At 39.2% G+C, this 7,555-nt stretch overlaps 1 protein-coding gene across 1 annotated transcript in view; it reads left to right on the top strand.

Moving 5' to 3' along the window:
* Positions 1–522: 522 nt before the first annotated feature.
* LOC135902793 (uncharacterized) overlaps positions 523–7,555 on the top strand; it is a 93,814-nt gene continuing 86,781 nt past the window's right edge. Inside the window, exon 1 of the mRNA XM_065433059.2 lies at positions 523–560. The gene's annotated coding sequence lies outside the window, so the exon portion shown is untranslated. The remainder of the gene's footprint in view (positions 561–7,555) is intronic.

The following is a 7,555-nucleotide window of genomic DNA, read 5'->3' as shown; positions in this document are numbered from 1 at the left end:
CAGCCACTTATCTCCCGTTCAAAGGCGATGGTTCACCACCCAAAAATGTAAAAATTAAAAAAATGTACACAGCGCTGTGTATGTCGTCTCTCGCAGTCTTTGTCCTTCGCGCTGTACGTTATCTTTGATCATGTAAAATGTGTCACAAGAAGGTTCCGTATACAGGGATAACAAACGGGGGTCCCATAGGCAGTGGCATAGCCAGAAACGTTTTCGTAGGGGGCATGCACTTCACTGGGCAGGGGCAGGAGGAGGTTAGAAGGGGAGGGGAGGCTGGGCAGGCCGTATGCTAACAACGAATTTGTTTTATTGGGAGGAGGGGGGAGGAGGGGTGCTCTGTGTGCCCCCGCCACCCTGGCTAAGCCACTGCCCAAAAGCAACGGGACTCATGACCAAGGTGCGTTGGTGAACTTACATGAACAAGGCAGCATCTTTACGGAAAGGGTTAAAAAAAAAGAATCGTAGAGACGAAAGGTGCATTTACCTCCTTTTTTAAGCCTGGCTTGTCTCGGTTCCAGAGTTCGACAGCAGCCCCAGGTGGAGAGATGAACCTAACGCCGGTGAGTGGTCATCTATTGAATACCGTCAAGCACCTGCGTACGATGATGCACTGTCATGCGTTTCTGCTGATATATCTGTCGTATTATTGGCAGTTATGCTGGCAGAAACGACTGCTCCGTTATTTGAAGTGCGGGCTGTAACCTGGCCTTGCTAATAAACGACTCATCTCTCATGTTTCATTTCCCGACTTGTTGCTAACATTTCTGCAGGATGCAGAAACGTTAGGTAGAGTAAAGGGCAGTGATCAAAGGGTAATGAAGTCTAGGATTGCTCTCAATTTAGAGAGAGAAACACCTAAATTTATCAAGGAGAAAAAGGACAACCTAGACGCCGTAACGGTAAAAGCAGACGAATTCCGGCTGCTACTCTCAAACAGATATGCAGCTTTAGAATGGGAAGATGAAGACAAACAGAGGTAATTGATCAAGCAGCAATTTACAAGACACTAAAGCATACAGTAGCTAAGCTCTCCTAAGTGACAAATGATCTAATAAGTAAACCAGAAAGCATGAAAGTGTCTAACTCAAAACATCCGGTAAAATTCGCTGAATCATCAACGCTGATAAACCGGCAGAACATAAGCGATATGCAAAATTATAACGTTGGAAAGGTTGAGGAAGCTGTAGAAAATGGCCTCAGCATTGAATAAGTGAGAGGACAACTTGGCATTGTACAGGGCAAGATGTATTCAGTGAAAAATAAGCAGGGGAATGTCATCATCTATTTCGATGATATACTAAAACCGGCTGAAGAATTCTATACTGGCCTGCAGAGGTCAAAGTGCAGCCAGGCAACTTTTATTGGAAGTAGTGATGAACATGATACTGAGGCTGCTTCCATAACTAGCGATTAATTTAGAAGGGCAATTGCAAGAGACGTTACTGGAAAAAGAGGCAGGAGAAGATGATACAACAGTTTTGATGCAAAAGATTTAATCAAAGATGGACGAGATATGATGCTTGGAAAGCTTGTGGACCCTTATATACAATGCTTAACCACTTCAAAGGTATCAGAGAGCTGGAAGATGGCCAACATTTTATTTATCTATTAGAATTGAGGCGTTAAAGGATCGAAAATTTATAGGTGTATTAGCTTGCTTTCAGTATCGTATAAAATATTAACCAAGATTTATTTATTTATTTATTTATTTATTTATTTGTTTATTTATTTATTTATTTTACATACTTTCAAGGCCTAGTAGGCACAACAGAAAGGAGTGGTAAAAAGGTATAATAATTGCAGTACATGGCAAATAGAAAATCTAACTATAAGGCAATTTGAATGGCGATCTTGAAGTAAGTGGAGTCACAAATAGAGACCGTGGAGGCGGGAAGGCGGTTCCATTCAATGGCTGTTCTTTGCAAAAAGGAAGGATGGCACTAGTTAGTTCGGCAAGATGGCACTTCAATGTTGTGTTGATGGTCGATGCGAGATGAGATGTAACTTGGTGTGGTGAAAAGATTTTCTTTAAGGGAAGGGTTGAAGTAATATGTGCTGTGAAAAAGACAGAGACCAAAGAACGCGCGAAGTAACCAAAGGTGAGGTAGATCTAATGCTGTTTTCATGGATGTGACGCTAGAATGACGAGAATAATTTGAGAGAATGAAAGGGGCGACACGGTTCTGAATGTTTTCAAGGGAAATGGCAAGATTGGCATGGACAGGGTCCCATATGGCACAAGCATATTCTAATTTTTGACGCACGAGTGTTTTGTATAGAGTAAGCTGTATTGAGGTGGCTGCTGATGCAAAGTTTCGTCTTAAATAGCCTAACGTTCGGTTAGCATTGTTAGTGACATAGGCAACATGCATATTCCATGAAAGGTTGCTAGTAACACACAGGCCGCGATATTTATAGGAGTTAACAACTGACAGGGTAGTACCGTTAATAGAATGTGGGAATACATCACAAGAGGAAGAGCTAGAGGAGATGCGCATACTTTGGCATTTAGTTGTGTTAAGCTGCATTAGCCATTTGTTGCACCAGTTGGATACGCTATCCAGGTCGTCCTGTAGCTTACCAGCATCACTAATGCTACTTATTTTGCGATAGATGACACAACCGTCCGCGAACAGCCTAATCGTTGAATTAGAGATACAATCAGGAAGGTCATTAATGTAGATTAGAAAAAGCAATGGACCGAGTACCGAGCCTTGTGGTAAACCGGATGTTACGGAACAAGGTCTGGACGAAAAGTCGTTAGCAGTTAATATAGTGGGTCCTGTTAAAGAAGACAGAATATTTTTAATAGAATCAGGACAAGACTTCCAGTTTCCTTTTCTTTCATTTTTTTTCTTTCATAAGTGGTATACATGCTCACATAAGTATATACAGGAGGAGGTCCCAGAGAACGTAGCTATAAGAGGACCTCCTATGAGAAAATATACGCGTGTGCAAGTATATAGCATAAAACAGCAATGTAGTAGTCACTAAGTGGAATATTATGCAAAGTAAATGTAGTACAAACTACAAGTAAAACAAAGTAAATAACAAGCAGTACAATGAAGTAGTAAAGACATTCACAACAGAGCAAATAAAGAATGTCTATGTATTGAACGATTGAAAAACATAGAAGAAAGGAAAACAAAAGAGAAATGAGCAGGAGTGAAGTGATTAGAGTAGATATTGGATAATTTTGGTTATGTAGTAGAAAAACGAATGATGTTTTCTTGAAGAGACTTAAAGAAGAATGCTCGACATCTAGTGTGGGGCTATTCCAAGTAGGCAGTGCTTCCAAATATCCAGATTCTTTTTCTGAATTAGTGTGTTTTAGTGGCTGTAAGAAATTGTGGTTAGTTGCTAATCTTGTGTGGTCTAAATTAACCAAAGTAGCCTTAGAAGATATATTCACTGGAGGAGGATTACTTGTTTCTTTTAAATAACATTACGGCTAACTTATATTTAATAAGTTAATTTGTTGAAAGTATTTTGTTGCTTTGAAGCATATTAGAAACATTCTAGTAGAATGAGTTGAATGATAATACTAGGGTGGCCTGATTCTGCAAGTGCTGCAGTGGTGCCATATGTGTTGGATATGTGTTACCCCACGCTGTAGTATAGTAATTGAGGTGACTGCGAATAGAAGAATACTACAGGGTTAGCAATATTAGTTTGCTAAAATAATACTTAGGTTCAAGTAAAATTGTAATACCGGGAGCAAGTTTGCGCTTCAAATAGGCGATCTGCTTTGTAAATTTTAAGTTAGAGTCTAGCGTTATACCATTAAATGAGCATTAATTTACTGCACTGATGAGAAGGGAGTATGGGTTGATAGTGTGAATGTATTCTCGTGTCCTACGATTAGAATTTAAAAAAAATGTTTTCGCGGGACTTATTATTCGAGAGTTAAGATGGCACCACTTTATTATTCAGGTCAGTGCTTACCTTAGTGGCCAGATAATTTAGTGAACGATCCGTTGCAAGTATTGAAGTGCCGTCATCGTAAAGGAAGGCCTCAGTTCCTGATGGACAACCGGCTAAATCATTTAGATGAAGCAGGAATAGTGGTGGGCCAAGTATTGACCCCTGCGGGACCCCTTTTTTTGGTTGTTTTGAAATTAGAAAGTGTGGAACTAAAATAACCAGCCTGTTGTCTATTAGTGCTAATGATTCTGAGCCATCGACGCCTACTGCTCGTAGTTTAGCGAGTAAGATGACGTGGTGTATGGAATCAAATGTTTTGTATAGATCGCTCAAAATTGATCGTGCGTAGAAACCGGCACCTATAGCGCTTTTTATTTTATCCGCGAAAGAAAATATAGCCCCGACAGCCGAGGAACACACCATAAAGCCAAATTGATTTTGCGAAAGAACGTAAAATTTTGAGAAGTATTTAGTAAAGTGTTTTTCAATACTTTTTTGATAACTTTGCTGCAGAAAGGAAGAATAGCAAAAGGGCGATAATTAGAAATGCAGGAATTGTGACCATTCCTAAATACTGAAATAATTTTTGCTCTTTCAGTCGACTTGGAAATACTACAGTCTAAAGAATGAAATCGTAACATGAGATAACGGGCGGGCGATAGCTTGAGCTACTAATTTGACATTAATAGAACTGATTTCGCCAAGACCAGCTCCTGCTGACTTCAGTTAACCAAGAGAACAGGTTGGCTTCAGGAAGGGATATTCTACAATTGATCACGTTCATTTTATCAATCTGGTATCTGAGAAATCTGTGGCGCGCATCTACCTCTCTATGTGGATTTCATAGATCATGAAAAGGCATTCGATTCCATATGGATAATAACAGTCACCGAGGCATTGCGTAATCAAGGCGTACAGGAGGCATACATTAATATCTTGAGAAATATTTATAAATATAACAGAGCTACGTTGCCTCTCCATAAAAAAAAATAGAAAATTACCTGTCAAGGAAGGGTTAAGGATAAGGTTAAGGTTAAGGTTAAACATAAAGGAAGTGAGCTGTCGGGGAAAGCACTTGCTGACCATTTCAATAATAATTTCACGAACATTGGAATACCAGCAAATCAGATACTGAATTCAGAAACGCCGATGAACACATGGACCGACAGTGTTTTCCTTGCGCCTACCGACGAATTAGAGGTTTACAGGGCATTCATGAACTTAGGCAATAGAGAGGCTTTGGACATTGATAACCTTCAAATAAAACCAGCTAAGTATGTTACATAATGCATAGCTCCTGTGATTACTATTTTTGACCTGATTCTAGAAACTGGCGTCTATCCTGTTGAAATGAAGAAAAGTAGGGTGAGCGTCTTATTCGAGGGCGGTGACAGAAACGACACAAGCAATTATAGGCCAGTCTCTGTCCTTCCTATCTTTTCCAAAGGATTATAAAAGGTGATATTCACTCGTTTGTCAAATTTTTTCCATTGTGAGAATATGATATGTGACACCCATGATATATGTTTTCGGAAAGGGCGATCAACCGAAACCACCCTGCTAACAATTAAGGAAACCATTGTGCAAAATATTCCACGACAACCTTTGCACTCTCGGCCTGCTTATCGATTTTAGTAAGGCGTTTGACACTCTCAACCATAATATTTTAATTTACAAGCTTTCAATTAGTGGAATCCGCGGAACACCTCTGGCTCTAATAAAGTCTTACTTAGAAAACAGGAAGCAGGCAGTATATATAGATAATCAACAATCTTTTTTTTTACCAGTGCAAAACGGTGTACCACATGGCAGTGTGTTAGGTCCCTTGCTTTTTAATATATATATTAATGATATCGTGAGCATCGATTCAACCGTAAAATTTATCATAGACGCAGACGACAGCAGCATATTAATTTCGGGTCCTAATGCAGACGATCTAATTATCAAATGTAATCAAATACTTCACAAATTACACCTCTGGTCCAATTTGAATTGCATTAGAATAAATCCAATGAAGACGAAAGTAGCAATATTTAGAGCTAAAGATAATATATTCAAAACATGCCATGATGTCAGATGCCAAGAAGTTCAAGTAGTGAATGAACACGAAATTCTCGGGGTTACGTTTTCTTCAAACTCAAGTTGGGATAATGACATAGAAGATGTTTGTAGAAAACTAGCCGCAGTGACGGGAATCTTATCTCGCTGCCGACGTCTTCTTCCAACACAGGCCAAAATCCAAATTTATCATGCACTGTTTGCTTCACATATTAACTACTGTGGTCTAGTATGGGCTACAACAACAAAAAGACACGTAGAAAAGATAGGTGTACTACAAAAGAGGATCATGCGACATATTGCAAACCTTGATTATAAGTCTCCGACGCGAAGTGCTTTTATAAGCTACAATATTATTAGCGCGGAATATATGTATCCGTATCGCCTGCTCCGCTCTTTTTACGTTTCCACTGTAGCTTTCCAAGATTTTTTAATGGATCTAGCATCTCTAAGAAAAAGACATGTTACACTATCCCCACGTAACGATGATGGTTGGCTTCGCCCGAAACTTCGAACTAATCATAAAGTTCAGTCATTACAGCATAATCTACCATTTATTCTAAATGAGCATAAATGTGTGATCAGTTACGGCGTAAAATAACTGAGGATGTATTTTATATCCAAAGAATGAATGGCTATGTATGTTTGCCTTTTGTTTTGCAAGTACTGTTTCACATGAACATGTATGTATTCTATTTTTCTTTATATTCTGGTGTTTAACTTCTTTTGTTTGTATTGTCCTGTGTTCACAACTGTAGATAAATTTATTACACACATTCCGAAATAATATGCTGTAGATTTAATAATTAATTGCCCTTATGCTACTGTATAATTCATTGTTCTTCGCATTTCTTGATGTCATGGACACTACCTGTTGCTGTACACCAATACTGCCTTGTAGAGGGGGTCATGGGCCTAGTCAAGCTGTCGAGACAGCTTTTAGCTTTTGACCCTTTCCAGGGCCCATTATTTCTGAAAAAAAAAATGAATTGAATTGATTTGAGACACAATCTCTCCAATGCTATGAGCTGTATGCTTAGCACAAGTACTCAAATAGTACTCAGACTGGTAAGGCTTAGGAGGGAGGAACAACGGCGAACCTCTCAATAATCTTCAGTTTCCAAATAACATTGTCCTGCTCAGCAAGACTGGGGATGAATTGCAGCAAATGATTGAAGACCTTAACCGAGGAAGTGTAATAGTAGGGTTGAAGTTTATTACGTAGAAGATAAAGGTAATTTTCAATAGCCTAGCAAGGAATTCATCCTGGCCAGTAAGCCTATAGAGTCTTTGCAGAAGTACGGTTACCTAGGTCAATTACTCACACAGTACACTGTCCATGAGAAGGAAACTTGCAAAAGAAAACTTGACAGACACTTTAGTTTATGCTAAAGAGGATGAAGGCGAAAGCCTGCGCGCTGAAGAGACATTCATTGCATTACTTGACATTTGCGTTATAATGCATTGTTACTTCCTATTACTCGTTTTCTCCCACCAAAGGTCCTGGGCTCCAGTGCCTTTATTAACTCTACCTTAATTAACGGTCTCTTAATTCGCCCTAATTAACACCAAA

This window comes from Dermacentor albipictus, chromosome 1 (assembly GCF_038994185.2).
Source record: "Dermacentor albipictus isolate Rhodes 1998 colony chromosome 1, USDA_Dalb.pri_finalv2, whole genome shotgun sequence".
NCBI lineage: Eukaryota > Metazoa > Arthropoda > Arachnida > Ixodida > Ixodidae > Dermacentor > Dermacentor albipictus.
This window is presented reverse-complemented; position numbering and strand designations above follow the sequence as displayed.